Raw genomic sequence first — 18,818 nt, 5'->3', positions numbered from 1 at the left:
CTAGCCACACAAATTCCCACCCCCACCCCCCCCACCCCCCACCCCCCCCCCCCACCCCCGCCGCACCTTGGTGACACTCTGGATCCCAGAAATCAGACACAATCTCAGGTCCTCCTCTGTGGAATTCACATCAGTCCTTTTAACAGGCTTGAAGTATTTTACATCCCTAGGAAAACCACCTTTGAATTAGTGGTTTTGTTCTCTGAATTGGGCTTTGTATTTGCTCTAATCAAATTCCCTCTCACCCAGATAAGCATTAAATGTGAATCACATCAGAGGCAGACACTAGCAACTCCCAGCCGGCTCCTGGGAAGGGAGGAGAACTCGCCTTTGTTATGGAAATGTTTCTCCAGAGCCACAGACATTGGGAAGCCCAGCACCCGCCAGCACACCCTTCCCACCCAGCCAGCTTCACCCTTGCATGCATGCGTGCCACCCAAACCACACAGGAGTCTTCACTGCAGAAACACACCATCGGATTCTGAAACAGCATGTAGTTATCACTCTTCAGAGGGCCTGTGGATGCAGGCTTGGGGACTGGATCTCCATCCTCTATTCCTTATGCCCCTGACTGGTGACCTCAAGAGGTCATTTAACCTGCCTCTTTCTCTCCTTCCGTGCAACAGGGCTAATACATATGCCTAACCGACTCCTTTCCATGTGCCCGCCCCCATGGTGGTTGAGATTACATAGAACACGCAATGCACAGTTCTGATGAGAGATTTTTGAAGTCCATGGAGCGATTAGATGTCCATTGAGATGCAAGAGAAAATCAATAAATATTTTAAAAGAGGAGTGCGGGAGAGATGGCTTGGCAGTTAAGGCACTTGCCCGCAATGCCTAATTACTCAGGTTCCCTAATTACTCAGATTCCCCAGTACCCACGTAAAGTCAGATGCTCAAAGTGATGTATACATCTGGAGGTCATTTGCAGTGGCTAGAGGCCCTGGCGCACCATTCATTCTCTCCTTTTCTCTCATTTCTTTTTCTTTCCTTCTTTCTCTCTTTACAAATAAATAATTTTTTTTTTAATGGTGCAAGGCATCCCTGGCTCATGGACACAACTTTGGGTCCTTGTTCAAGTTATCAAAGAGCTGCAAATACAGACTCCAAGGAGGGCACATTATGAATTATGTAACTTATCTTAGGAAGAGTTAGGAGGCAGAGGAAAGGCCAGCAGGAAGCCTGAGCCAAAAGAAGCCTGGCTGAGAAGGAGGAGGACAGGCAGAAAAAGTTTCCTCTACATTTCAGAGGAAAGATGTCTGGAGAATGGCCTCACACGCAAAGCAGTACAGCCCACAACAAAAGATCCCCCTTGCAAGGGGGGATGGCAGAGAGAGCTAAGACAGAGTAACAGCTTGGAGCTCAAAGGAAGATCACACACACACACACACACACACACACACACACACACACACCATGGGCAAAAAGAAATTCTCCCCCTATGCAGCAGTCTTGGGAAGGGGGAGAACTTCTCTGCCAGCCTATCTTGGAAGGAAGAGAAAAGACAAGACAGAGAATAGTCCCCTCACATAGGAAGTTTACTAGAAAGCCCAAGAAACAGGGACAAGGAGAGTCAGGAGAGATTGTCACACACATGGTTAGCCTCACTTATATGGATCAAACATCCAATTAGAACAAGCCACATCATCAGACTCATGTGCGAAAGGGAGAGAACTGGTTGTTTGGCGAGCTCAAGAGGCTAACTCAGGAAGGGCTATGGGTGTGCTAAGCCGAGAAAGAAGCAGGAAGCTACTGCTGAGGAGTTGTTGCTTGAATTGATCTTGGATGAGACTGGGTCACACGTGGGTTCTACTCCTGCCAGGGTGGGCACAATGATATCTATCTTCTTGGATCTCTGTCCTTGGCTGACTACCTATTAAAAAAAAAGCTACCTTGGCCTGGAGAGATGGCTTAGTGGTTAAGGCATTTGCCTGTGAAGCCCAAGGACCCATGTTCGACTCTCCAGATCCCACCTAAGCCAGATACACAAAGGTGAGGCAAGTGCAAGGTCTCACGTGCCCACTAGGTGGCGCAAGCGTCTAGTAAGCCAGATGCACAAAGATGAGGCAAGCACAAGGTCACACATGCCCACTAGGTGGCGCAAGCATCTGCAGTTCAAATATAGTGGCTGAGGCCCTAGCATGCCAATTCTTTCTCTCTCTCCCTCTCCCTCTCTCTCTCTCTCCCTCCCTCCCTCCCTCCCTCTCCCTCTCCCTCTCCCTCTCTCTCTCTTTCTCTCTCTCTCTCACACACACACAAAAATAAAAAAATTTCAAAAAAGAAAAAAAGCTACCTTGCTCTTATTTGCTATCAATTCCTAACTCCAAATCCAATGAAAAATATTTCTCTTACTGCACACACTTGGTCCTGTTGTATTAACTCTCTAAAGAAGTATTTTTTAAGAAAGCATCATTTTCATGTAGTACAGGGTTCTCAAGGGAGGGCTTCAGACCAGACCCTTGAGGTAGAGAGGCATTAGCAGGCTCAGAGTCCATTGAGGATGGCTTCTTTCATGGTCAACTTTGAACTCCACCTTCCTTTTCCTTAGTAAATGAAGGAGTGTGGAGATACAAACTTGGTTGAGGGAAAGCTACTTTCTCCTGGCTAAAAATAAATAAGTAAATAAATAAAATTAGTATATTTTCTCTTGAGTGGTGATATAACAATCTAAACAACCCAAAACATAAGATCATAGTCCCACCCCATAAGAATTAATCCAACTGAACCTGCTAATCATTGGTCAAGATCCACCCCAGCCCTATCCCTTACCTAAAGACATGCTCAGGACCTGGGAGGGATACTTATCTCCTTAATGATATAATGTACTTAAACCTAGAGAAGCCCCTTACTACATGCAGCTGGCTGCAGATCCTAACTTTGAAGCCTACCGGCTATTCTGAGTTCTAAATCAAAGAATGTAACTTTCCCCTTTCTCCCATTCAGTCTCTTATTGGGATCTGGGACAAAATCCTAAGCATGCTTTCATAGACACTGAATTTTTTTCGCTGATTTCTCTGAATACAACCCCCACCCCACTCATACACACACACACACACACACACACACACACACACACACATCCACCTCCACCCCCACACCACATGCAAACACACATTCTCACTACAGTGGTTTGTCAACCTTCATTGCTGAACTTGCCTGCCTTTCGCATCCTTACTCAAAATGCCTAACTTTCTCTCTTCCTATTATTCATCTCCCTCCTCTCCTCAGTTTCTCAGTTTGCCTACCTTTTTTTTTTGTTGTTTTCCTCTCAAACACTAATAAAATTACTCTCTAGATACTTTTCTGAGTCCATTTTTTAAATATTTTTTGACCATTTTTATTTATTTATTTGAGAGTGACAGAGAGAGAGAGGCAGAGAGAGAGAAAATGGGTGCACCAGGGCCTCCAGCCACTGCAAATGAACTCCAGACGCGTGCGCCCCCTTGTGCATCTGGCTAACGTGGGTCCTGGGATATCGAGCCTCGAACTAGGATCCTTAGGCTTCACAGGCAAGTGCTTAACCACTAAGCCATCTCTCCAGCCCCTGAGTCCATTTTTCAATTGTTTCATTAATGTGACTAAGAGCCCACTAAAAGGAACCCCAGTTTCCCAAGTAACACTCTCAGAACCTTATTAGAGAACTTAGAAAAACAAATTATCCAGCCCCAGCCCAGAGCCAGCCAGCACAAACTCAATGTGCAGGCCTTGGAAATTTTATGTTAGGGAACTCTTCCAGGATTGGGATAAACACTGGCAAAAACTATAGTACAGGAACCCTCTCTCTTACCAGAAATAGGTCTATAAATTTCACTTGTCCAAATAAATCTCTGCTTTAAAATCTGTTGCCTATTTATGTTTATTGGGTTGGCATTTCCAAAAAAAGAAAAAAAAAATTACTTCATCCCCAATAGGTAGAGTGAAAAATTCAAAACCTAGCAAGTACAAAATGAGCCACAGGCTGTTTGCTCTGTAAGCATGTAAGGTCAGATAAAGTAAAAACTTCCTTCCATAAAAGTAAACACACACACATTTTTCAAGCTCCAATAGAAGAGAGGAGTCTAGGTACATCAAAAAAGACCAAAATCAGCCAGGCATGGTGGCGCACGCCTTTAATACCAGCACTTGGGAGGCAGAGGTAGGACGATCGCCATGAGTTCGAGGCCACCCTGAGACTACATAGTGAATTCCAGGTCAGCCTGGGCTAGAGGAAGAACCTACCTCAAAAAAACAAACAAACAAAAAAGACCAAAATCAATATGGGTGTGGTGGCACACGCCTTTAACCCCAGCACTCAGGAGGATCACCGTGAGTTCAAGGCCAGCCTGAGACTACATAGTGAAATCCATGTCAGCCTGTGCTACAGTGAAACTCTACCTCAAAAAAAAAAAAAAAAAAAAAAAAAAAAAAAAGACCAAAACCCATCTCACTATGCATGAATTTGTTGGGATTATGTAGAGAGACAGAAGAGGAAAAGTCAAATATTTTTCTGCCAAGTGTCCCTCACAGTATTAATAATAAACATAGTGGCTCCATTTGCTATTTGCTTCTCATCACAGTGAGCAGATAAGAAGCCATTTAATGAAGGAAAGGGGTTGAGTTCGGCTGAAAGTTCCAGGGACTGCATTCCATCATGGTGGACAAGGAATGACTGCAGGAACAAGAGGCCAAGCTGGTCACACCAGTAGACAGGAAGTAGAGGGGATAAACAGGAAGTAGAGGGGATAAACAGGAAGTAGAGGGGATAAACAGGAAGTGGGGCAGGGCTATACAACCTTAGGTCTTGCCCCCACGAGGCTCCACTTTCTAAAGATTCCACTACGTTCCCCAACAGCGCCACCAGCTGGGCACCAAGTGGTCAAACACAGGAGTCTATAGGGGACCTTTTTACTTCAGAACCACAACAGGGGTGATGGTAATTTACTTTCAGCTCATAAAGCCACACTTCCATGTTATAAACCTTTTGTGGGGTTTAGAGCCCACTAAAGAAGAACCTTTATAAACAGATGAAATCGATCCTTCAAGATCTCTAAATGTAAAATTTTATTTTCTACATGTGTTTGTAGGTTCTCCAGAGGCAAGGAGGGGCCTTTGATGGAGCTAGCAAAGTTGCCCCCAGGTTATGATGATGTTCTGTGTTTTCTGCTTGTGAGAGTCTTGTTTAGTTTGTTATAGTTGATAATATAATAAATGAATGTTTACCTTAATAATTAGGTAAAACTAATACTACCTTCTCTTCCCAGAAAGTGCCATGAGGCCTGAGGCTGCCAGTGGCTCTCTGGGGCTCGCTGCAGATTTTACATCTTGAATTACTTGTACCCAACACTCACGGCACGAGTTCCTTTCAGGAAGGTTTGGCAGCAATCATATTCCCTCACCAGGGTCTGACATCTGTCAATTCTATTACGCCATATACGCTGTGACTGCTTTATGGAGGTCGACGAACGCATAGTAATGGCTCTCGTATTTAAAATCCTTTAAAGATGAGAATTTCTCTGGATGGTAGAACAGCATGTTTATGAAAATTAGGTAAGATTTACATGAAAGTCATGCTTCCCTTCATCTGAAAATGTTTTGGTTTTCCTGGTGACTTTAGTTTGTAGCAGGGCTATTTGATTTTCACTTAGAATTTCATCTCGTTTCATGTTTAGTATTATTAATGTACTAGCATACCTAGGGCCGAAGGACATTTTGATTATATACATGAATATGTGGCGAGTCTTTACACGCTTGGAAATTCTGTTGATTTGGACTTGTATAGTTTTATATATACTTTTATAAGTATTAATGATGACTTGGCCATTAGCCAAGGGGTAGACACATTCTCTAAGGTCCTTAATCCCCCTGGGGAGGCCTATGTAGCCATTTAGACCCAGACTGTGGACGACAATCAAAATGAAGGAAATCCTGAGGCTGGAGAAGAGCCATTATGGGTAAACACAAGAATTAGGAGAGAGAGCTACAGATTACGTATTTATACAAGGTTACTACGCGAGAGAGAAGGACCAATGTCAGCCCTCTGACAGCCACCTATTCTATCCAGCCTCCCCACCCACCTTAGCTTCTTCCCTTTATTGGGTTGCAGAAAATTCAGTGGGTAGGATGCAGGTTTATAGGATCCTAGCTACTGGATCCCAATCTTGCCAATCTTTCTTGGGTCATCAGAACATTTCAGAGAAGCTCACCTGCCCCTGGGGGAGGATTCAATAAGCAGTGGTTAGGCACGGATCAATATCTTGGTTAGCAGCATTAACTTTCCTTCCATACGCTTCTTTCAGCTAAGCAACAAATGAAGCAAGTAGAGAGTTCCATTGAGGAAGGCAAGAAGTGGAGCTTCCCGATTCTTAGACTTTCCAGTTGTTTCTTTGCTTTTTGGTTTGACTGTTAGCTATTTTCCAGTTCTCTCTCCCTCCTGTCCTTTTTATGCCCCTCTCCCTCCCTTCCTTCTCTCTCCCTTTGCCTCCCTCCCTCCTTTCTTCTCTTTCCCTTATTCCTCCTTCTTTCATTCTCTCTCCCTTTCATTTCTCCCCTCCCTCTTTCATCTCTCCCCTCCCTGTCTTACTTTCTTCCCTTCTTCTTTCTGTTCCTCTCTCCTTTCCCTCCTTCCCTGCCTTCACTCCTTCCTTCTTCTGTAGCAAGCAAAATTACATCTCTTCAGAGAGCAGTGTCCAACTCCCAAATTCTGCGGAATATGTTACTTTCCATAGGGAAAAAAAAAAAGGACTTTTGAAGCTGGGATTACAAGTTTTGAGATGGAAGATTATGTTAGATGACCTAGTTGGATTCAATTAACTCCTCGTTGTCTCTGGAAGAAGGAAACTTTAGGGGCAGTGTCCCAGAAGGAGCTGTGGCAGCAGTAGCATTAGGTCTGTCTAGGTTCCATTCTGGTTTTTATATTATTTCCAATGACTAGACAGGGGTGTTTAAAAAAGGAAATTACTAGAATACAGTCAAACCCTATCTATTACTCAGACTTCATACACACAGAATGTCACAATGCTGGAAATTCCTCAACAGGACCAGCTGCGGAGCATCATTTTGACCTGAGGGCACACCTCCATCCCCTAGGGAGGCACACATCATCCCTTGCTCTGAGGTCCCCTTGCCTCACTCATTTTGCCACATTTTTTTAATATTTTATTTTTATTTATTTATTTGACAGAGGGAGAGAGAGAGAGCATGCATGCACGCACCAGGGCCTCCAGCCACTGCAAACGAACTCCAGAAGCATGGGCCACCCTGTGCCTCTGGCTTACGTGAGTCCTGGGGAATCCATCCTGGATTCTTTGGCTTTGTAGGCAAATGCCTTAACCACGAAGCCATCCCTCAAGCCCTCATTTTGCCATAGTTTTATTCTTTACTGTCACCTGACTGCCACGTGCTTTCATTGTTGATCTATCCTCTTCACTTGAAGATTTAATTTTTACGGGGGAATAATACTCACATTGCTAACCCAGGACACTCAGACCCTGTCTTCAGATCGTAGCAAATTGATGACTTGAAAAACAGAATCCAGGATGGAGAGATGGCTTAGCGGTTAAGCGCTTGCCTGTGAAGCCTAAGGACCCAGGTTCGAGGCTCAGTTCCCCAGGTCCCACATTAGCCAGATGCACAAGGGGGCGCACGCATCTGGAGTTCGTTTGCAGAGGCTGGAAGCCCTGGCACGCCCATTCTCTCTCTCTCCCTCTATCTGTCTTTCTCTCTGTGTCTGTCACTCTCAAATAAATAAATAAATAATTTTAAAAAAAAAAAAAGAAAAGAAAAACAGAATCCCAGAGGTGACAGGGTGAATTCCCAAATAGATGACCAGGTTCACTTATTAAAAAGACAGAGAGAGAGAGAGAGAGAGAGAGGTGGGGGGGGAGGGAGGGAGGGAGGGGAACAATCCACAAAGCTACAAGTGTGATGATCAATTTGCCATGTTGGAACGACCATGGGCTACCAATCTTGTAGCCCATGAATGAAACAATGCCACCTATCAGGGTCCTCAGCACCTACCTGATGAGCCTTTAGGCAATATGTGTTTTGCTGTTTTCTCTTTTTCTTAAATCCTTTTCGAGAAGACTCACAACTTTGACAAAATGGGCACACGTCCACTAGGAAACACCAGACTGCAGTACATTACACCCATTTACTAAAGAAATATCTGAAATTTATTTTTAAAATATCGGCAATGGTTGGGACTAGAAATAATTCCGATTTCTTTGGGTTTTAGAATATGCGTGTATACGTAATGAAGTATCTTGGCGATGGGACCCAGTGAAACTTATTGGTGCTTCCTATGCACCATGTACCAACAGGCTGATCACAGCTGTGCACTGTTTCTAACACTTTCATGTGTTAACCACAGTTTTAGGGTCCAGCACAGGGGTGCTCAAAATGTTCAGATTTTGGGTCATTTTGATTTTCTTATATTTTTTAATTAATAGTCTTCATTGGTTTTGATGAGTTTTTTTTTTTTACATATATATTGTATATATTCTGAACATATATGTTCTAAATTACCCTCCTTTCTTGTCCTCAGAATTATTGTACTTCTACTTCAATTCACTTACCAGTGGCTACGCCATGGAAGAAAATAACTGCTATTCCCTCCAGCAGATGTTCACTGTCACTAGCCAAGGAGAAAAGGGAGTGGCCTTCCCAGCCACTCTCCTCTCCATAAGAGAATGTTGATTGGCTCCATGATGGGCAACTTCCCGCAGCTGCTGAGAGTTCCTGAAAGCAATACCCTTGTCAAGGCCAGGTGACCACAGCACTCCTCCCTGTGCTCCAAACCCTATGTCACTTCTGCCCCACCTTACACAGGGCTCCTGAGCCGTGGAAGGGATGATGGATGTGCCCTGGATATAAGTAAGCATCCGTCAAATATTTATCTTCAATAGTTGACCATTTACACAGTTACAATTCTTGGCCAAAAATACCTAGCTTATCTGACCAAGGCTGAGAGCATCAACATTACCCATCAGAGTGTGAATATTCATGTAGTAATCACCTCCTGTATGCTGTATGGAGATATTTTTGGGGGAACAAGTTGAGTCCTGAGACTGTCTCCCGAGTCTGTCCTTTTATTCTCATTCTTCAAATTCGAAATGGTAAGCAACTTCCCTCACAGTTCATTCCCTCTGAAGGTCTCTCCTTGGAAGGACGGTTTCTTCTTAGCCATTTGTGATGTCTTTGGAAGTCAAGGGAAACCCACTCACGCAGAGAAGAAAAACCAGAAATCCAAGTGGGCCTTCCAGTACCGAAGGGAGTGTGAAGCTCATCTCTGCAGTTACTCACCAAAGATCCCAAGGTAAGAAAGATCTAGTAGCCATCCTATATAGATTCTCCTGGGCCGTGAAAAGATTGTGAGCAAATGTAGACAGCCTGGTCTCAGAAATGTCTTGCAGACTGCAGCAATTCATGTATAGAAAGGAGAGGGGAAAGGAGAAAAGAAAAATAGGTTGGGGTAGGTGAGGCCTGGATGAGAGTTGTTCAAGAGCAGATTTAAAAGATTCTGTGTTCTCTCTCTCTCTCTCTCTCTCTCTCTTTGAAACAACTTACTTTGTAATCATTGCCCTGGCATCTGGCCGTCTCTCATTTAACCTCATCTGCCTGACTTTAAATTCATGGAACAGATTTTCACTGCCTTGGACTCCGAGAAGTTAGCTGGCAGAGAGTTCTTGGATGTTACCAAAAAAAAAGGCATTTGATACCATTAATCATATTGCCATATGTAATAAATTGGCTGCCTATGGTACATCGCCTAAAATTGTCACATGGTTCCAATCAAAGCTCTGCCAACTAAACGTGGTTACTGGAAACTCTGACTCGCCTTTTCAAGTATCCTCCTCCAGGCTCCACTGGCCCAGCCCATATCTGCACAAGTTAATGACCTGCTGCCTCACGGGCTACACAAAGGCCAGTCCTTGCGAGGATGCACGTGCTTCGGGGTGCCGCTGGACATGAACAAGAACCTGCTTGGGATCAAAGGCACATAACAGCCAGCCTTTGACAGTCTGCCAGGGACTTGAAGACTAATCCTGACCATCACTTAATTGGCCGTCTTCTGTCTGCCTGCTACCCAATTCTTTCTCCAGCTTCTGTGCCCCTCCCCCCAAGTTTACTCCTATATCACACTGAGCAGAAGAGTGTCTCTGTTCTCTGCCGAGAACGCAGTGTGGCCTGACTCAACCCTAGAAAAGATGCCAACCGCCACGTTGCTGTGGGGAGGACTCCTTGTCTGTTTAGGAATGATGGATTTGGGCAAGCTAGAAACAGAAGGTGGTCAGAGGCCTTCAGGGTGCTTGAAGTCTCTCGTCACCCGTGCCCCTGGCTGTCACAGATTTGCATGTGGTTCCCTTGGAGTTTCTTTGTTTCTGTCTTTCTTCTGGCAAGATCAGGCAAATCTGGATAAAATAATAATGAGCTAACCCTTTCCCCCTAAATCAGACGGTTGTTTGGTTTGGTTTTGAAACTTTCAAATGCACTTAGGAAATGTTTTGGAATCTGATTCCATTTTATTTGAAATGGAAAGTACTGGGGGCCTGTTTTAAGCACCGGTGGGTTTTTTGTTTGTTTGTTTTTTTATGAGCACATGCTCTGCCCCTAGTGATAAGTGGTATTTGCTTGTGTGTGTATGTGACCATACATGCACACATATCCCTTCATGGTGCAAATCTGTATGTCAAGATTCCAGCGGGGACCAGGTACTGCCAGGTACTGAAATCCTGAAATACAGGGCTTTTTTTTTTTTTTTTTTTTTTGGTCTCATTTCCAGCGACTTTAAAACAGGAAGTACAGGAAATCTCCATCACCCCTTCCCCCATTCTAGGGAAAAAAAAAAAAAAAAAGTTCTGTTCTCATGAAATTTGCAGCCTGATATTTGCAGACCCAGGAGGTTCAGGCAGTTTGGGTAAGGTTCATATAAACATCCTGAAACCCATAAATAAGGCCTTTGGGGACAAAAACAGAAACGAGGTCCCTCCTTTTTTCACACCACATTGACATCTTTTATCTTCAGTAAGACATTGTTTGGTGGCCTGGAGAGCATTGGGGAGGCTGAGAAAAAGAAAAAGAAAAAAATTAATAGATGGTCTTAAAAATAAGGGTTTCAAGTAAAAAAGTAACCGGTGGGTGTGTTCCCGCTCCCAGAACCCCAGCGAGAGTTCCAAAGTCCCTGGGCAAATAAAGTCTGTCTGGTGTCCCCGGGGCTTTGGCAAAGTGCCGAGACATAGAGATCCTGGGCTCTGCCGCTCTCAGACTTGCCTTGGCATAGGTGGTATGGTAGAAATATAACAGGTTTGACCTTTGCTTCGCAGCAAAACAAATAATAAAAGTGAACTAAATGGCAAGTTTTAAAAAGAGTTAGCGGTTACTTGCCTAGCCCCTGATTGAGCCATGTCCAGGGGGACCCATAAAAATTCAGAAACACACCCGCTGTGCAAACTTTCCCCTATTGACTAGAGTGGAAAGTTCAAATCTAAATATTCATCACTCACATATCCAGGTGCTTTCTGCCAGAATTCTGGCTTGAGGTTGCCCAATGACTGCGTTCTGTATTTGCCGGCGTGTTTGGGATGGACTAGGAGGTTCCCCTTTGCAGAAGTTAGACGCACCTTCGTGGAATTAAATGGGTTAATGGTAACACACATTTGAAGAACTCCAGGCACTGGCCAACACTTTTTCTGTTCACTTACCCAATATTTATTGAGAATGTGGTAAAATCGGGAAGGGGGAATAGAAAAGAGATGACTATCCTCAAACATTATGAAATCACACAGGACAATGCTCTGTCCTGTTTTTTGCTGTTGTTGTTGTTTTTTAGTTTACATGAAACATTTTTAATTAATTCATTTTTATTAGCACACAAATATTTGGGTTTCATTTTGTTGTATTTCAAACACTCTGGTTTTTGTTTCTCTCACTCCTTCTTTCCCGTTCCCTCCCTGCAACCATAGTTTCTTTTCTGCTTCCATACTGCATTTCCTTTTCTTTGTTAAACTTTATTATAGGAGGCATAGGGTTTGTTGCTGCTGTTATTTTTCTGATGGAATTGGGAATGCTCTCTCATGAAAGTCACTTATATCCACAGCCTGTGAGCTAACATTGCTAACAGGAACATTGAGTCTGAATATGGTGTAGGAGGGTGTATGCTTTGTGGAAAAAAAAAAAAAACTACACCATATAAACACAAATAATGGACTGGAGAGATGGCTTAGTGGTTAAGGCATTTGTCTGTAAGGACGTAGGACCCATATTTGATTCCCCAGGACCCACCTAAGTCAGATGCACAAGGTGGCACATGTGTCTAGAGTTCGTTTGCAGTGGCTGAAGGCCCTGGTGCACTCATTCTATCTCTATCTCTCTCTCCCTCTCTGTCTGTATCAAATAAACAAAATAAAAATATAATGAAATAAAAATGATAACATGAGAAAGCAGTTATGGACGGGGCTAAAGGGGTGACCCAGAAGAGATAAGAGAATCCTCAAAAGTTTGCCTGGTCAGCTAGCCTGGTATCCTCATCAGTGACCATGAGACCCTTCCTCAAAGCAGGTGGAAACTAAAGGCTGGTGTGCAAGGTTGTCCTCCTGCCTCTCCACTCACATGAGGACACACATGCATCTGTATTACAAACACACACACACTCATCTGCAAAGGTTAAAAACACAAAAGGGAATCTTCTGAGCAAGGCTCGCATCTGGAAGGATATTGGGATCACATATGGCTGGCTTAAACAGGAAAAAAGCCCTCTGACCATACAGCAAAGAGGTAACAAGGAAGCCAAAGACAATGACGCAATTTTCTTTTTGTTTCTTTTTCTTTTCTTTTTTTTTCCTTTTTAGTTTCTGCTGACTCAGGCAGCAATGAAGCAGTCCAGCTAAGAGGGTCATGTTAAGTGACCTCTGGACCAAGCTAGGAGTGACAGCCATTTATGACAGGAACAGAGCCAAATCACTGGATGGAAGTGCATCCTGCATGCCTTTTATGCTAAAGGGTGGGACAATTGCACACAGAGAAACCTTGCTGTAAGACAAAAAAGTTGAGAATGCCTCAAAAGGGGCACCCCAATAAATCAGGGTCAGAAAATGATTTCTGCAAATGGTTAGGTAATAAATATTTTATGGTCTCGATCACAAAGATGTGTGTATGTGTGTGTGTGTGTGTGTGTGTTTTCAGTCCCTTAGAAACGTATAAGACATCCTCAGCTAGAGGGTCCTACCAAAATGGGTCCCAGGCTGCAGTTGGCCAATCAGCTAGGTTAGTTCTATAATTAGTAAACTGCCGACCCTGGAAATTTCTATTCAGCAAGTGTGTCACATACCTACTTGCTATGTGTACAATGCTGTGCCAAGAATGGAGCTATCTAGTTGAATGGTTTGGTCCTGTCATTAAGAAACTTTTCACTTAGTAGGCCCCAGCAATCCTACTAGATGTCCACAGATAATGGATTGTTAAGTGTTAATCAAGAGCACCGGAAGTTAGGATATAGACTGCTGACTCGCACCTCCATGCGGGAAGCACCTCACCTCTGCCAGGCCTTAGCCATCTCGGCATCTCTGTCACCTAGCACAGAGAAAGATCTCAAGACCCATGGATTACAACTACACCATATTTTTCAGTGAGGTTTTATCCTCTTGAAAAGCTTCCTATGTGCTTGGTGGGGGCTGGTGCATATTCATAACAGTAGCACTCAAGAGGATCAGCAAAAGTTCAAGGCCAGCCTGGTCTATTTACATAGCAAGTTTCAAGTCAGTCAAGACTACAGAGCAAGAACTTCTTTCTCAAAAATATAATTATGCCAGGCAGGGTGATGCATATCTTTAATCCCAGCACTCAGGAGGCAGAGGTAGGGGGATCACTGTGAGTTCAAGGTCATTCTGAGACTACATAGTGAATTACAGGTCAGCCTGGGCCACAGTGAGACGCTACCTCAAAAAAAAAAAATCATAATAATAATTTAAAAGTTTCTCCAGGGCTTGGGGATGATGGTTCAGTGGTTGAAAACACTTGCCTACAAAGCCTGATATCCTGGGTTGGTTCCCCAGTACCCACATAAAGCCAAATACAGAGTAGCACATATATTTGGGGTCCATATGGAATGGTAAAAAAAAAAAAAAACAACCCTGATGTTCCCATCCTCTCTCTCCCACTCTTTCACTCTGTCTCTCTCTCTGAGTAAATGATAATTTTTTAAAGTTTCTCATATAAAACACTTATAATGTTGAGATTCTTAGCAATACTACATAACAAAAAATTTTTATAGAAGCATTTAGTCAAGGATTTTCTTTTCTAGATTCCACTTTCCAGTAAATCCGTTCCTTATCCCATGACTTATGTTACTAGGATAATACATGCATTTACATGTATAGCACACATGCATTCATATAGATAGGAGTCACAGATTTCTCAAAATGCAAACTCAGTATTTTTATACAAGTTCCAAACTTCCAATTTATTTTTTAGGAAACTGTAAGAATGAAAGTTCATTGTGTAATTATTTTTGAGTGGGCTGTAAGAGTACAAGACTATATATGCATTTTTTTTTAAATAGGCATAGCTCTCCCCACAATGACTGACTACTGCTCTCATAACCCATAATCACAACCCCATGGTGAACACCAGTAATCCCACTAAGGAGGCCCCTCAGTGGAGTGGGGGCAGAGAGGAGGGAAGTGATACCAACACATGATGTGTCCATACAAAATTTCGACTTAATGATAAAGAGAATGAAAACAAATAATATCATCATTTACAGATGTGAATATGTGCATGTTATACCCAGAGACAGATGTGGTCTATTTACCTAGGGACAGGTGCATCACCCATTCTGTTTGCAACACTCCTTTTCATGACACAGGCTCTCATCTGTATCATATTCCCTCTGCGGAGGAACAGTGTTTAATACTTAATCAGTCAGGCTTCCTGCAGGTGATAATTCAGTCTCCATTTGTCCATAAAGGTCTTCATGTGGGAAGAATAATTTTATGGACATGGAATTCTACATTGGTAGTTCCTTTCTTTTTTAAAAAAATTTTGTTTATTCTTCTTTATTTATTTGAGAGCGACAGACAGAGAAAGACAGATAGAGAGAGAGAATGGGCGCGCCAGGGCCTCCAGCCACTGCAAACGAACTCCATACGTGTGCACCCCCTTGTGTATCTGGCTAACATGGGCCCTGGGGATTCAGCCTCGAACTGGTGTCCTTAGGCTTCACAGGCAAGCACTTAACCGCTAAGCCATCTCTCCAGCCCAGTAGTTCATTTCTTTCAACACCTTAACCACTCGATTCCTTACCCCCATGCATTCATGGTTTCCAGTGCAAAGCCCCTTGCATCTCTTATCTTTCCTCTGTAGGAAAAGTGTTTCTTCTTCTTCCTTCAAGATTTTTCCTTTGTCTTTGGGTTTATGCAATTCCAATATGATATGTTTCAGTGTAAGTTATGTTTTCATTTTCAAATTGTGAGTGATATTTTCTCTGAGCTTCATGGATCTGTGACTTTATGTCTGTCAATATTTTTGGCAAGTTCTCAGCCCTTATTACCTCAAATATTCTTTCCACTCTATTCTTCCATTCTTTTCAGTATATCATGACTTCTATATGGGTTTGCCCCACAGTTCTTGAGTGGCCAACTTTCTTTATAGTCATTCCTATTTCACCATCTTCAAGTTCACTGATTCTACATCAAATCTACTGACAAGTCTGTGGAAGGCATTTTCTCCGATTGGGTTTTTATTTGCAGCATTTCTTTTTGATTCTTTCTTGAAATTTCTATCTTTTGCTTACATACACACACACACACACACACGTGTGTGTGTGTGTGTGTGTGTGTGTGTGTGTGTTGTTTCTTCTTGAAGCCCTTAATTATTTATTTAAATTCCTCACCTGATAACTTCCATGCCTGTTTGATCCTGATGATTGTTTCGTCTTTTAGATTTTATCTTTCCTCGCTTTTAGGATGCTATTGTTCGTTGTTCTTGTTTATTGGAACAAGGCTTGGTACAGTACATGGCATCAAACAATGAGATCTGAAGCAACAGACCTTTAATGTGAAGGTTTCTACTCATACGGATGGAAGTAGGGATACATTTAATATTTCCATTGACTGAAAGTGCCAGAGATAATTCTTCAAGTGCCTTTGATTTTTGTCTTTCTTCTTTATTTTGGACTTCTCAAAGGGCTCCTCTTCACATCTGTCCCGCAGCTCTTTCCACTTCTGTTGTTACTATTCAAGGGCCCTACTGGTGTGGTTGATAAAGAGTGGGAGAGAGAGAGAGAGAGAAAGAGAGAGAGATGCATGACTGTCTAATCTCAGTGTGTCCATGGGCTTTTGTCTTGAGGTCATTAACTCACAAGCATTTCTCCATTGGAGTATCTTTTCTCTCACCAGATCTATGCCTCTGGGTACCATGTTCACAGTCTACTTCGATGAAAACCTAATCTCCGTAGACTATGTTGATTTGACCACCCAGTGCCCCTGATGAAGCAAGAAGGCTAGAGGCAACTGGAAGCAGGGAACGGCCTTCCTCAACTGCAACGAGACTCTGGGAAAGTCCTATGAGGAGTGGAAGTTAGTTATAGAAATTACTTGGAATTTTCCACAATGATATATTTATTCTTCTTCCTGCCAGAACCGTAAAGGAATCTTTCTCAGATGACAACCACAAGATCACAGAGCCACAAGGTTCTGGAAGGCAGGCTAGTGAAAGTGTCAGGCCCTCTCAATATCTCAGTGCCCGGGCATGCCTCACCGGCAGGCTGATCCACACCCCACCTCCTCATCTCTTCAGAAATACCATTTGCAGCGTTCCTACAAGTTTCTGGTCCAGTGGGTTTTGCTCCAGATAAGCAGAACTCAGCTGGATGTGATTATCTCTCCAGAGTGAGTCTCTGATGGAAACAAGAAACACGGATGCTTTCATTAGTCTAATATTTTTGTTGTTGTTGTTGTTGAAAGAATGGGAATGACACCTACCAAGCCCTTTACCAATCAGAACTTAAAATACCAAAATGTTCTAGTGAATACATGTGCAGATAAACAAAAGTATAAACCACACTCTCCAAATAAATCTCAAAGTGTCATTTTTCTTTCATAGTTACAAACAAGACTAAAGTGCCATCGCCACTAAGTTATATGGTAGTGTGTGAGAAACACGTAACTCTAGGGTCAACACGACAAGGTGCCAGCAAATACTTGGTACATTTTCAAGGACCCAGAACACATGAGACATGAAGAAATCATGAAGCAAAATGTTTGATAACAAAATTTCCTAAAAAAGTAATGAATTTTCAGGTATTGCTAGAGAACATACATTGATTTGAGATGGGGCATAGTCAGAGACACTGGACCCCTGAAGGTGAAAAACAGGCAGGAAAGTTTGCACTTGATAGAAATCAAAGAAGTTCTGACTTCTTATCTCTTGCCTAGTTCCCTAAACCTGTTTGTCCACACACAACTAGGACCCCTCCTGCGAGGGAGGTCTTGCTTAGAATTTAAACATTGCGGTTGGTCAAGTTCAGCCCCTAGAACTTGGTGTCAGGGCTAACCTCCTGAGACAGTCCCCACCCCTGACCAACCAGATGTCCCTCTGGTTCACTTGAACTGGAAGACAGCCCACCACTATAAGGGTATAAACACCTTTGCAAAGGGAGGGCAGGCTCTCTTACCACTTGGGAACTTCTAGCTGTGGGTGAGTTTTTTCCCTCAGCCGGGCCTGGGCTGGCTCAGCCAGGAGGGCCCCCTATCCCTTACTCTCCACATGGGCTCCTTTATCCCCTCCAGACCCCCACATGGCAGGAGCTCCTTGATCTTTCTTTTCTCTTTTCTTTCCAGGCCCTCCATGTGGGATGTCTAGCTACTTGGGTGCATTTCCTTGGCTCTGTTCTCCCCTCAGTAAATATAATAATTTAATAATTATCCTTCTCAGTCTTCATTTTTGATTAAATTAGAAATGAACCTAGGGGTTAGGGTTCAAGGACTTTCCTGGACCCCCTTATAGATTCAAAGCCTGTGCGATATTTTAAATAACTTTATGGAAAAATCTACTGATGGGTCACTTTGTAATTGAACACTAACTAACATAAATCACAATTTAAAGCCTGTTGAGTGCTGAGTGGCAAAGACAGTAATTCCAGTGGAAGATCAGAGAGGCCACAGGCAATAATCTTTAGAGTACTCACCATCACCTCTGGTCTGCAGACACCCATGAAACTCTTATAACATTAAATGATGCTGCCAACCCAGCTGTCCCACCAAATACATGTCACATTACATAATGTTTTATACTACCAAGCGACACTTGGTAGTGTAAACCCATTCTGTGATCCTTTGATGACTGTCTACTTCAAATGAGGAAAAAAACAAAAATGAGTAGGCTGAGAAAATACTTGAACGGTTAAAAGAGAACCAAAGTTTCTTACCTTCTCACGAAAAGGAAATTGTGGAGGGTGTCCACCCTTCAATAAAATCCACACACCTCTGCAGAAGTTTCATCTTGTCTGTCCAAATAGCTTCGGAATCCATGGGGATGATATCCAACTGATGCCTCAGAAATGTAAAGGCCAGGTTGGAGAGATGGCTTCGAGGTTAAGGCGCTTGCCTGCAAAGACTAACGACCCGGGTTTGATTCTGCAGTGCCCACCAGATGCAAAAGGTGGTGCATGTGTCTGGAGTCTGTTTCCAGTGGCTGGAGGCCCTGTTGTGCCCATTCTCTCTCTCTCTCATAAACTATACACACACACACACACACACACACACACACACACACACACGTGTGTGTGTTTTTCAAGGCAGGGTCTCACTCTAGTCCAGCCTGACCTGGAATACACTATGGAG

This window comes from Jaculus jaculus, chromosome 15, assembly GCF_020740685.1.
Source record: "Jaculus jaculus isolate mJacJac1 chromosome 15, mJacJac1.mat.Y.cur, whole genome shotgun sequence".
Classification (NCBI taxonomy): Eukaryota; Metazoa; Chordata; class Mammalia; order Rodentia; family Dipodidae; genus Jaculus; species Jaculus jaculus.
This window is presented reverse-complemented; position numbering follows the sequence as displayed.